This window comes from Varroa jacobsoni, unplaced genomic scaffold (genome assembly GCF_002532875.2).
Source record: "Varroa jacobsoni isolate VJ856 unplaced genomic scaffold, vjacob_1.0 scaffold_1069, whole genome shotgun sequence".
Lineage (NCBI taxonomy): Eukaryota > Metazoa > Arthropoda > Arachnida > Mesostigmata > Varroidae > Varroa > Varroa jacobsoni.
In genome coordinates this window covers 241,109-253,761 of record NW_019213971.1, presented here as the reverse complement: position 1 = coordinate 253,761, position 12,653 = coordinate 241,109, and the positions used below count along the sequence as shown (strand labels likewise).

The following is a 12,653-nucleotide window of genomic DNA, read 5'->3' as shown; positions in this document are numbered from 1 at the left end:
TTAGTCGAAGTCGATAAAATGTCGTTCATAAAGTAGACTCACGCTTCGTATGCCAGCGAAAGGGACAAAATCGATTAGCTACTTCATTTATTCACTCCATACTGATGAATGCACTGCAAAAAATGCTCTCTTACTTAAATGCTCCATGAAATTATGGGATAAAAAACACACGAGACTGTCTATCTTGTTTCCCGCTTGTGGCTATCTACGTCCGCAAGATATGATCTCACAAACAATCTAAGATGTAAATTTTATCTATACATTTTTTCCCCACCATAAAAGTTTCGATCGTAAGCCTTCTTTTCCCCCGGGCCCTGTACATAAATTTCAATACGATTACCTTGTTCATACCTATCCATTATTATTTTGAGAAGACCTAATAACCTTTTTTATATTGGCTGAGAGAAAATGAGAATTCTTATTGTGACTTCTTTTTTTACTTAACGATTTCAAAATTTACAAATTGTAGCACCTTATCTTGTATATGGTCGTTAATGGGATATATTTATTAAAGCTATATACAGAATACTGGATAGCAGGAAGTCCGGTAAGCTTCGTCGTACCTCATAAATATTTACTTGTCCTTGCTACTTTAAAAAAATAACGTGCTATGTGTGTGGTAAAACCCACTCGGATGAAAGTCTCACCGTGGTAAAAAATAGATCATCTTATATCAAATTAAAGAGGACTGTGCACCGTTATTAGATTATGATAACTTCGGTTCGGTGCGTCTGTGACGCTTAACATTTGACTGGTAATAATATTACTACGTTTGTATCGCTTATTTGCCCTAGTTTGTTAATTACTATTTTATATAAAAACTTGGAGCGATAACACTCCAAATTGAAGCCTGTTACCTACTGAAATCATCTTAAACAAACCAAACGAGAAGCAAAGCACCGAGTAAGCATTTTAAACGAAGCTATTGATATTATGACGGAGGAAACTTCCTGAAAACATTTGTTATCTACGTTGAACAACAATAGCGATCCATTATTACTCTGTTGATGTTATACCTGATCGACATTAATCTATATCGCACGACTCTGTTTCTATTTGTGTGGTTAGGTTGTACGAAGCCGAGACCTTCGTCCGGTTGCTGTATCACCATCATCTCAAGCAGCACCAACATCAGCTTCGTACCCATTCGTTATCCTAACCGATGCAGAAATGTATTAGCGCTATATCGGCGAAACGCAGGGGGCATTTTGCTCCCGCCCGACCATGCTGCAAGGAAAGCAAAAAACACCCCCCCCCCCCCCTCCTTCCCGCAAACAAAATTGATGGCCAGCTCCAAGCTGATAAGCTTAACCGGATGGTGGTGGTCGTCGTCATAACAGTGGTGAATTGTGAGTCTCCTTTAGCGAACAAGCGGCTAGATAGATGCAATGTCTCGTCGGAAGGGCAAATGATACAGCTGTTTTATTCAGCCAGGCTTCCAGCCTGTGAGATATAGGCATTACGCTATAGGCGGTGTTGTTCAGTGTTACCTGTCCCAATACTTTCATGAGAATAACTTAAAAAAGAACGGAGTGTGGGCGGTCGAGTGTATAAATGGCAATCGCTGCCCAAACATTTCTGTAAGCAAACAATTAATTAGAAATAGACGGTTCGTAAAACACCTGCAAACGCATAGTCAGTGTTGATATCTTTTCTACAGGTATTTACCTATGATTTCTTTATATGTCGTTGTATTCTAATGAACTAACAGGTCTGACTTTCTTAGGAACAGATAGTTGTTTTACCCTCTTGTCCTACCCATATATTAGTTTCGAGTTGAAACGGACGACGTTCATACAGCCTGGATCATTTTAACGTTCAGTTCTACGAAGGAAATGCAGCTAAAAGAAAGAGCTTGCCTGCCATAGAGGGAGCCGGTCGCCATTTTTAATCAGATCACTCGTCTAATCCCGACCGGCAATCTTCTTAGTGAGACAAGCTAGAATAGCTAGTATTTGGAACATCACTCCATCTTTCTTTTTGACCTTTTAGCAAGCCAAGCTTTCATGATACCGTCCGTACCGCCGATTCGCACGCTTATGGCGCTTTAGCCATTAGCACACGCTACGATGCTTGGTATCCCTTCACTTGCAGACAAATGGATCATATTCCGCGTGGCCGTTCGCTCCATTAGCCATATCTTCTTAGTTAGATTTTCTCCCTTGTACCCCCTTTTATTCTGTGTCCCAACAAACCGCAGGACCGTCTGTACCTTGACAACAACTTTTGGTAGGACGAGTCCTTGCTCCGTTCCGTCAACTTGCCACGGGACGTGGCAGCGGCGTCTCACAGGCGTCGAGCTTGTGTAGGCATACAGGTCCGAAATGTAGCCGAGTATCTGCGAACGTCTGGCACATTTACCGCGTGACTGACAGCTGCATGCGTTGGTCATGCTCTGTTCGGTTGCCGCTGCAAAAATAAAGGCGGCAGCAAATGACGTTATTAGTTAGTTGAACAAAGAAAGGCCCTTGTACGTAAGAGTAGACTAGATCTGGTCACCTTGGAAGAGAGCCTTTGCGCTGAGTAACAAAGCGTTTTTCAAATCGAAGTTAATTTTGACATGATGATACAGCTTAGGGCATTTTTTCGGATGGACCCGTTGGAGGCCGGTGTTCGTTTTGCAGGAAAACGTTGAAAACAAACCTGGGCGTGACTCGGCAAACGTCACATTAGGGAATATGTGATCATCCGAGATGTACTGACCTGATTACGAAAGCGGCGTAATGTACGTGTGGGAAGGTCGATGTTTTTAGTTCCCAATGGATAAAAAAAAATCACTGACAATCAAGATGCAAACAACGACGGATATTTTCTCAGATTTATAACGAAACCAAAAACTTAAAAATTGTATACACAGTCCAAGATTTGGACGTGTCCTGCTTGGAGCCAACATTCTGTCGATTCGTTCTGTGTTTCATTCACCGCCTAAAATGGCAGTGGCGCAGGGAAAATATTAAGACACGTGTCGGCTACGGAGAGACTATTAACACTATTTAGACACAATTGGCATGTTTAAATAACTGACCAATCTGTCGAACTGTGATGTCACAACAGATGCCCGAATTAGATACCGCTAGCACAAATTTGATATCCACGAAAAAGGAGGATGATAATCTTTTTTAAAAATATTGGGTATCTGCAATTGAGAAAGAGGGCTTAGGCGGGATAGGGTTATCGTCTACAGAAATTAAAAGTAAAGGCCAAAAATAGTTTTCTATTTGTTATATTCTATACGAAACTTTCTATTTGTATATATGAAAAACAGCGCTTGCTAGGTCAAGCCGAAGGCAAACAACGGCCTTACAATAATCCAACTGTTATACGTATCATTCACAAGAATTTGGTTGCATATCTAACCAGCTGGCCGTATACCTGGAACCCACATTGGCCTGCCTTGCCCTAAATCAGATCCCTTTGTTAATATCAGGCGCGTGTTTGACCACTTTGAGCACTTATTGCGCTGTTACTCAATAGATGACAATCTGGTTAAGTACGACCTTTGTAATTCCGTTAAGATATTCAATCTTGTTGTATAATCGCACGCCAAACCCAATAACAGTGTTAGGGAAAGCATGTCATGCACGACCGATGCGATGATCCAGTGCGTCGTTCACTTTGTCTGTATCTCTTCCTGTGTAATACTTAAGGCTAGTGAATTCCCTTCAGTTACTCTTTCGGGGACAAAGCAGTCGGCCATATCTAGACCATAATATAAATAGGGTAGTTCAACGTAATTTCAGACGCTTTCAATACGCTCTTGATAAACTCGGTTCACATAGATAAACCCTTAAATAAGCGACCTCTTGTTTTGTCCGTGAATAAGCTATGAAAGGTAATGCAAGTGTTCAAATCGCTGTTCGCAGACTTGACTATAATACTTTGTGTTCACCATAACTATAAACATGTAGATGAAATTAGTCTGTAGCTATCAAATGTATATATTTATATATACATATATATTCGTTCGGGTAAATTATGTCATTTTCCACATAGGGCTCATTTATACAAAAAAAAAACAAGTAAATAAAAAAAAATGTGGTAAAAAGTGTACGAAATGATCTTCTGCAATGTTGGTGCTATGCATTTTTTTTCGCTTCGCTCTTAGAGCATGAAGATGTTGGAGTTTTGGGTAAGCTGTAAAAGAAAATTTATTAAGAACTTCCGTGAGCTCGGATCAAACCATCTTAAGGTATTACGGAAACTGGAACTGTCAATAAGGTTTATACGTGGGGCATCAACTGGCGGATACACAAGCATCGTCTCCCTCCGACTTCCTTATGTGATGTAGATAGTATAGATAATTATATTCATATGGAAATATTACGTGAAGAATTCGAGGGGAGAGTATGCTCGTGTATCCGTCTATTAATGAGGTCTTTCTTAATGTATGTTTTTTAATTCCATTCAATAATTAAATGGGTATCCCTATTCAAAAATGTTGTGAAAACCTCTTCCTATCAGGATACCATTTGGTCTAAAACGTTTCCTTCAGCTCCATTCAGATCCTTTCAAGCGGATTTTGCGTCATATATATCAAACACCTGTCTGTGGCGCCTAGTCACTTAAGCAGATCATTGGACAATCATCCTATTTTTACCTGCAAGTATTATCAACGTCAAGAATTCACCCTCTCGGGATCAATATTTGACGAGAATATCCTCTCTATATAATAATGTAATCTAATTATCCTTTAACCTACATCATTAAACGAATGATTCGTAGATATAACTGAGCTCATAAAAATTCGTGGTGAAGCATTCGAAGCCTCACTGTTGAACACGGAACAAAACTCCGTTGTAAACAGTGTTTACTCTCCCTCCCAAATGATGACGTCTGGTGGACGTACGTCTATTTTCGTTTCTTCACTGTTCGTCTTGTTTATAAATATAGATGCAAGTCTACACTCAGGAAATCACGGGCACAGTTTGAGACAGAACGAAGCTCCGGGCGATGATCCACTGTCGACTCAACTTACACATTTGATTTTACAGAAAAATATTATACCGGAGAAACAAATTAAGCACTCAATCGTATATATCTCTACTTTCTACGCATAGCGCTCACAAACTGCCGCAGCCACACAAGGTGTTTCGCAGACCAATACGGCTGTGAACACACTGTATTAGATGACTTTTTGAATATGCTACTTCTTGCAAGCGCCATGAAGTCCGCGTGGCATTCGAGTATTTTTTACGTGAAATCCTTCGCCCTCGATAAATTAGGTATATAGCAAATGCTTACCCTCAGCACCACGTTTGGAGGAACAATGTCTTTAAAACTGCAATAATTAATGAAAGCCCTTTTACTGTTGCCGTTTGCGTGTCGGCAATATGAACCTCCAACGAAGGAAGATACTAGCACAAACATTCCTTCTCTGATAGAAGGCAACGAAGGATTCTCACTTTTAACAACTTACAATCTATTTGGTAGGAAACAACTTCTATATGGACAAGTAACTGTTGTTGTTTTGACAACAATTATCTTTCTGCTGGCATTTGCCGGTGAAAACAGTGGCAATTCTGGAGCCCACTGAACCTTCTCACCTTCATTCCGCAACTATCTGTTTATCTAAGTATCAGCTTCGACGTGGCAGTGGCAATGCGTCTCTGCCAGTGCTTGGTCATTGTCGATGGAGTGAGGTGACAAAGTGACACGGAGACAAGTAACAATGGTACAGCAAGAACAGAGGCTGAAATATGCTCATCAGTTTCCAATCAAAGACCGCCCACTTCGCCGGCTTGGCTTGGCCTTGTGAGACTGGGTCGTCCGACCGTTTCAACCAAACACAACCCGTTTCTGGCAAAGAAACTATCGGTCGGTGAAAGATCAGTGGGCTTAGCGTCCAGTATAAAAGAGACAAAAATTGGCGTATATAGGTGGCAGACGGCAAGTTGGCGTAGTGAGTAGCGTTTGTTTTTGACGCACTTAGCTTGTTGACACAATGTATAGATAGCTTGTGGTGGAGCTCGAATTAGCGAGACTTCGAGGCTCTTTGTTGCGTCGAAGATTGTTTGAATTTTGTATATTGATGGTTCTTTACCTTGAGCGATATGCTCCCGTACTATAACAATACCTTATCCCAGCAGAAAAGCTGTGACAATGGTTAGGACTATAGCCAACGAATGCACCGATGCTTCCTGCGAGCTGGACGATACGAGCTACTGTGCTCAACGTTGCGGAAGTTTCAAAGGCACCACGGCAACTGGGGTTTTTAGGAAGATTGGCTGTTAGCCAAGGAACCAAACACCCAGAGACGGCGAAAGCCTCGAACCGCTCGTTTACATGTCACAATTTTGGCCTTCGTTTGGACATCCGTACAACGGTTGCATTACTACCCTTGCATCGCCCATCCTTATCCTTGGTCTCGCGTACGGTAAGGCCGCAAGCCGAGATCGTTGTCCACGTTAGAAATCATGATGGAGCTCTATACGCAGGGAGATATTTACCTAGATATTTCGCCTAGATGGCGACACGAGCAAGGCACAACGCTTGATTTAAACTCATGGATAGAAGCGCCATCTGACGAAGATGGCCTTCTATTTTCTTCATCTTAAGCGATGCAAAGACAGGGCTTGGCCATGATGTACTGAATCATAAGCTGGCATCATGGTAAGATTACAGAACGGACAGCCAGTCAGTCAGTCACTCGAGTTACCGAGAACTGTCAGGAATGAACGAAACGGCAAGCATAAGGTACTCAGGAGTGGAAAAACCATAATACATTAATTATATGCCAATAACGGTGGCAGAAGAAACTGTCAATATCCCTTGCCAATTGTCGCCAAATACGTATGGATGAACAGTAAAGAATCAGAAATAATACAAATAATTTGCCAATATTTACTGACAATGACAACTGAAAACGTTATAACTCATGTAATTGTCGTGTTCCCGTTAAGTATTTTGATTATAGTTATATTTTAACATTTCTAAGCTCCATCAGTACTCGTTCCGTCACTGCAGTTAACAAAAAAACTGATAAAGCGTATCTTTATTCCGAGCTTTTTTTTTTTCTAAATAAAACCAGCCTTTTGCTTGCCTGAAATTTAAACAGAGTTACTGCAAACAACGTATTCTACAAAAATGTCATACTTTCAAAAAATGGAGACATCATTAGAGAATTTCAGGGAAACTTCTTTTTCCAATCGGGAGGTCCTTCGATCGTATAAGTAAAGACATGTTATAAATTACAGTGATCAGTCTATCCAGAGCGTTTAGTGGTAAATTGGGTTGTATGATATAGTATATTTCTAAACGTCTTTTGATAGAAATAATAACAACTTAATGCGTTTAAGACAATACAAAAGTTAATTTCCACGCAGGTTTTTTATACCCCTCAACCATTACTTCAAAACAAAGTACGGAAGCTATTGAACGTGAGGTCCTGTATAAGCTATACGAAGGGTACATCTTATGCTATCTTTGTTTTACCTTCAAGTCTATATATCTGATAGTACTTATCAGAATAGGCTATAATAATATAAATACAATGGCTACATTTCGGAGCGTACAATATCTATAGTGATTTTGTTTATTTTGTTGCGTACTAATGCAACGGAGAGTAAAAACTAAGAACATTGCTTTAAAGACCCAATACCCTAGATCGTTACTCTCGCGTCCGGAATGCCTATCCTGGGAAAGTTGTCAAATCCTCCGCCTCGGGGTTGCTTCTCTATTAAGACCGTCCACGTACAAACGGAGCTAAATGCTATTCCCTGATACACGACGATACCACAACGCAGAAGGCGTATTATTTTTTGTTGGATCTCTTCCTAGCAGATGTCGGCCATCGTACGACAGGCTCCATTCATAGAGCGTAAAAAGAATGAAGAATAGCAAAGTTGCCGAAGGCAGTCAACCTCAATTGTTAATCTCTGGTCCACTTGTTATTGTTTCGTCAGTACGTAATTAATTTTGTCATCACCCTGTGAATTGGAACGGCTGATATAAACTATTGGAAGATTGTGTTTTTACTATAATATATTTCTCTCGGGCTGAGTACTGTCTGTGAAATTTCGATAAAATGGGGTCTGGCAGTTGTATTGCTAGCCTGCCAAGCCATGGGCATAATTAAACTAGCCTTGGAATAAGATTAATAATTCCGAACTTTTACTCAAGTGCTACCTGGATCCGTGAATGAATTACCAACTCAATTATAAGTTACCCTTAACATGTTTTTCGTATACGTAAACAATATGCGTAACCGGTTCGGAAAATTCTAAATTTTCTCGAAATTCTTTAAACCATTCATATAGTGCAGCAGACATAAATTTTATTACAATAAATATAAAGGTTTCATATAGATAATGCAATAACATTTAGTCATTTCTAATGGGACATGTTCCACAACACATTTTTATGTTTGTATAAAAATACATATATATTAATAGTGTACAATACAGCTGATGATAAACGATGATTAATCGTGTTCTTCATGTGGCCCCTGAGTCGTACCATTTATAGGCTAAGAAAGTTTAGAAGAAATTAAAGTTCACGGCATAGTTGCTCAGTCTGCAGCACTGCCTGAGGATCTCGAGGAAGGGACCTGCATAATATGTTGTTTCCGCATCAATTTCTCGCCAGGTTTATGGATCTAGTTTGTCCCTGAATAATATGTGGTGGAAGCCATAGATTTGATCGCAAAGCAGAAGACTACGTGACGGTTTGTCCGCTCCGGTTCTTCCAGCTATTGTCTCTGCAATAGCTGCCCCGCTAAAAAATTCACCGTTCATTTCACCGAACTTTCTACGGAGACAATTGGAGGAAGTCTTTATTGCCGGCCATCTAGAAGTAAGCTTAAGATGTTCGATCTACAGTAGTTTGTCGTAAGGATGATTATTAATGGGTTTCTTGCCGTACAGTGAAGCTCTAAGGTATATTTCAAGATAGGGGCTTTCACTCGCTTGAGCAGTCCAAGATTCCCTACTGTAACGTAAGATTCTTCCGAATCCTGTCTCCCGCAAGCCGCTAGTAGCGCCACTTCGAGATAGAATAGGTGGAGCGTTATCATGAGAAAAAGGCGATTCAGGCCCTAATTGCCTGAGATGCGGTAAACGCTTTCTGCATCTTTCTGTGATGTGCAAGGTGAAGCTGTGACCATTGAAGGAGATGAATTACCCAAGATACGTGTATCTCTTAACGTACCGAAAGGGGAGGAACAGTATATCTTGCCTCTCCACCGAAAGTTTACGGCCTCTGGCTTATCCAGATTGACCGTTAGTTCCAGTTCTGTCACTGCGAAATGAAGTCTAGACAGAGCCTGTTACACTCGAATCTGCTAGGGTCGTAGATCACCAGGTCATCCGCGTGGAAGATAACTTTGGTCAGGTTCCTTCGCCACTTAATTTGGCGGAAAAATCGTTCAGTAAGGCTGAAAAAAAAGAAGGGATCTTAGATTCTTACCTTGCTAGTCCAGTCGTTTGGAAGAAGGAACGTAACTCTACCACTCCGTCGTTGATGCTTGTGTAGTTCTCATGCGTACCTACCCTGCGAACAGCAGGGCGCGTAGATACGCAGAATCAGAATTCTCAGATTTAGAGTCGAGTGTGGTCTTAAGGTCAACAAGCATCGCGTATAGCGGGTCAGCTAGATCGTTGTGTACTTTTTTAAGGCAGGTCATCAAGACAGTGCATATTGTGTTTGTCGAGCACAATTCCCTAGCCTTTTGGTCCCGCCCAGAAGGCGGACAGTCTTTTGGTTAACGGATCGGCAAGTATTTGTAGCAGACGCTCTTTTAAGTGACTCCGCGGCCTGACGATGGCAGAGTTGACTCGTTTTGTCCTTTGGGAATTACCAATGGCGAAGCGTCTTTTAGTGAGTCGATAAAATGCCGACATGTAGATATTTATTAAAAAGTGCAGTTCGGCAAACGGCCAAAACGAGAACATTCTTGAGGAATCAACTGCCAGTTCCGTTCGGACTCGCTACTTTGTTGTTCTGCGAATTCTCGGGGGCTTGCCGAGCCTCTAGGAAGGTGAAATTTTGCTTGAGCAGGCTGCGCTATGCCATGAATCCTTCAGATGCGGCCATAGAGGGCAATGGAATCATTTGAGTGACAGTATTAATTGTTGAGAGTATACCAGCGAAGTAATTAGTCAGTGCAGTTGAGCTTATTGGACCTACGATTTGTCCACCGCATGTTAACCATTTGTAGGGTAGCCACTCCGCCTCTGCCATTTGTCGATTCTTTAATCACCTCAGATATTTTTTCCGCTGTGTGGGGCATGCTATTTCAGCAGATTTTCTTGAGCACCATAGCCTTTACACCCCTTACACATGGCAGGTTACACATCCAGAAGCAGTCTGAAGGTCTTCTGGACTCTTGGAGCAAGGCAACAGAGGTGATCGGGTCTGAGGGTGGACGAGAAGTAAGAGCAGCGGAGGAGAGCGAGGAGCAAGAAAAGGGCGGTACGGACAAAGGATGACTGAATGATTTCCACGTGTTGTACGTTTGTGTGCTCTACATTCAGATGAGTCTCAACATTCAGGCGACGCGGCAGAAATTGGTTTTTAGAAATCTAGGTTGGTCCCCCTAACACCACAGAATTATAGTGATCGGAATGTGTGCTCATATATATTGGCCCTCGTGATACGTTGCTATTTAATACATTCATAATATATTGGTATTTGATTCATCTTTATAACGTGAGTAGGCTCATTGATTCTTTTACGGGACGCTTGTGAGTAGGATCCTTTGTCGGCCGACTGCTGAGGGTAAATCAAATGGTCTTCGGTCGACTTTAAATGGAAGTTACAGCCAACAGATAAAGTTGGCTAACCTATTTATTGTGTTTTATACTATAAGAAGTATACTCTATCAAGTAATGAGTGATTCTACTATCAATACGTCACTTGGGCTTAAAAATCTTTTGATTTCGATCGTGTGTAGTGACTGCAGTGGATTAATTCTCTACGGGAAAAGCAACTTTTTTTCTCTACAGGCAAAAATGAATGTCGAGCGGGTCACCTGCCTTGCGCAGGCCTTCTCATAAGGCACCTGAAGTGGCCCAAAATATGCATACTAAGAAGGGATTTTGGCATAGATAAATTCGCTTTCTAAAACGTTTGGTAGGATAAATAAATCTATTATAGAATCACGTTTGGCCTGAGCTAAAGGTCAATGTATAGCGCACAGTTATAGATTAACTTTATTTATAGATGCGATTGCCATTTTTTCCAACCTTCTATATCTAAGGATTCCAGTAAACTCATTATTCAGCTGAACATTTAGCTTTAAATTTTGATTTAGCAAATGTTTACTACGAAATTCATCTTTTTATATCTATAATAGTTGGTTAAAGCGAGAGACGACCATGGCCAACGTGGTAACAATACGCAACCCCTCAAGATTGGCAGAAGAATGAATAACTTTACATAACCCCGCATTAGTGAACGTCTATTGATTGGAACTAAATAGTTTTCAATTTTTTGATGGCCTTCAGCTAAGTTCAATTCAGTTAAGTGTTTTTCGTAACTTCAATCCGTAGCTTGGACTGACCTGACATATACAACGCGACACACGTGAAGTGAGTGTCGGAAGAAACTGTAAAAACGCATAAAGCCGTAGAGTTACAGTTAGATATACGATAAACGATTTGAGCACCGTTTCTTTCTCCCTTAAAACATTTTAGGCTATAAATTCATGGCCATAGGGAAAGACGTTCTTGCCTGATTAGAACAGGCATCAAACGTTAATAACTTCGAGTGACACTCTGAGCTTTGAAAGCCTTTGCTACGCTGGCTTCTATTCACTTCCCACTCTTTTTAATTGAAAGTTCTAATTAAGTCTACTGATAATTTTGTGTGAATCATCATACAAAAACATATAAAGAAAGCTGAGTAAAGATGTTGAACCAGCAATAATTGTTATGTAGTAGACGGGGGTTCGCAATCATTTTTGAAGAACTGCTCCTTAGATTACTGCCGACATCAATTATTTTTCCTTTCAGCAAAAAACCTTGCCACGGCCACAAAGTTCTACTGACTTCAACTTACGTAATTATACTATTACAGTACGAGGTATAATACTTCCCGCTTCATTACGTTTACAGTGTAATTGGTAGTATATTTTACGCACTCATGATTATCAAGCGGTAGGAGAGGACATGCCACTGTGTGGTGCAGGTGCAATTTTGGCAACTGCCATAATGTCGACTGCAACATTAGGCAAAGAAACTAGGGCTTCATCCTATTTTTCGTCCGCTAGTAGGCCCAGCTTGTTTAGCAAAAAACAACCTACAAAGGGAAAAGCCTCCTACGCGGCTAGCTAGAGCAAACGTATTTAAGTCTACTATGATGTAGTATAGTACTGAGAATGCGACTGATTTGCCTCAGTACCTTGTTTCGAGATAAAATCCTTATAATTAATTACCCAGCCACGTCAAGGTTTGTAGACGGAGGGCCAACTAGAATTAAGCCGTTTTACCTTAATGAACGGCCCGTATATTAGTGAACATTTTTTGGTGGCGAATACTTCTTGCACGAGTAGATAATCTGATTATGCATATCAAATGAAGTGGGCCATTTCGAGGTTAGGATTCGCGTAGCCTTTTTCTATGCATACTGGATCCATGATGCAATTTTTTCTGCTTTGTTGATGACCCCCGAGGGTCACCTTTATCAGCCAGGCTCTTTCAAGTTATTGAGTATTCGCC

At 40.9% G+C, this 12,653-nt stretch overlaps 1 protein-coding gene across 1 annotated transcript in view; it reads right to left on the bottom strand.

Moving 5' to 3' along the window:
• Positions 1-463: 463 nt before the first annotated feature.
• The window catches only part of LOC111266288 (uncharacterized), a 74,941-nt gene continuing 62,751 nt past the window's right edge, over positions 464-12,653 (bottom strand). Inside the window, exon 2 of the transcript XR_002684006.2 lies at positions 464-2,409. The gene's annotated coding sequence lies outside the window, so the exon portion shown is untranslated. The remainder of the gene's footprint in view (positions 2,410-12,653) is intronic.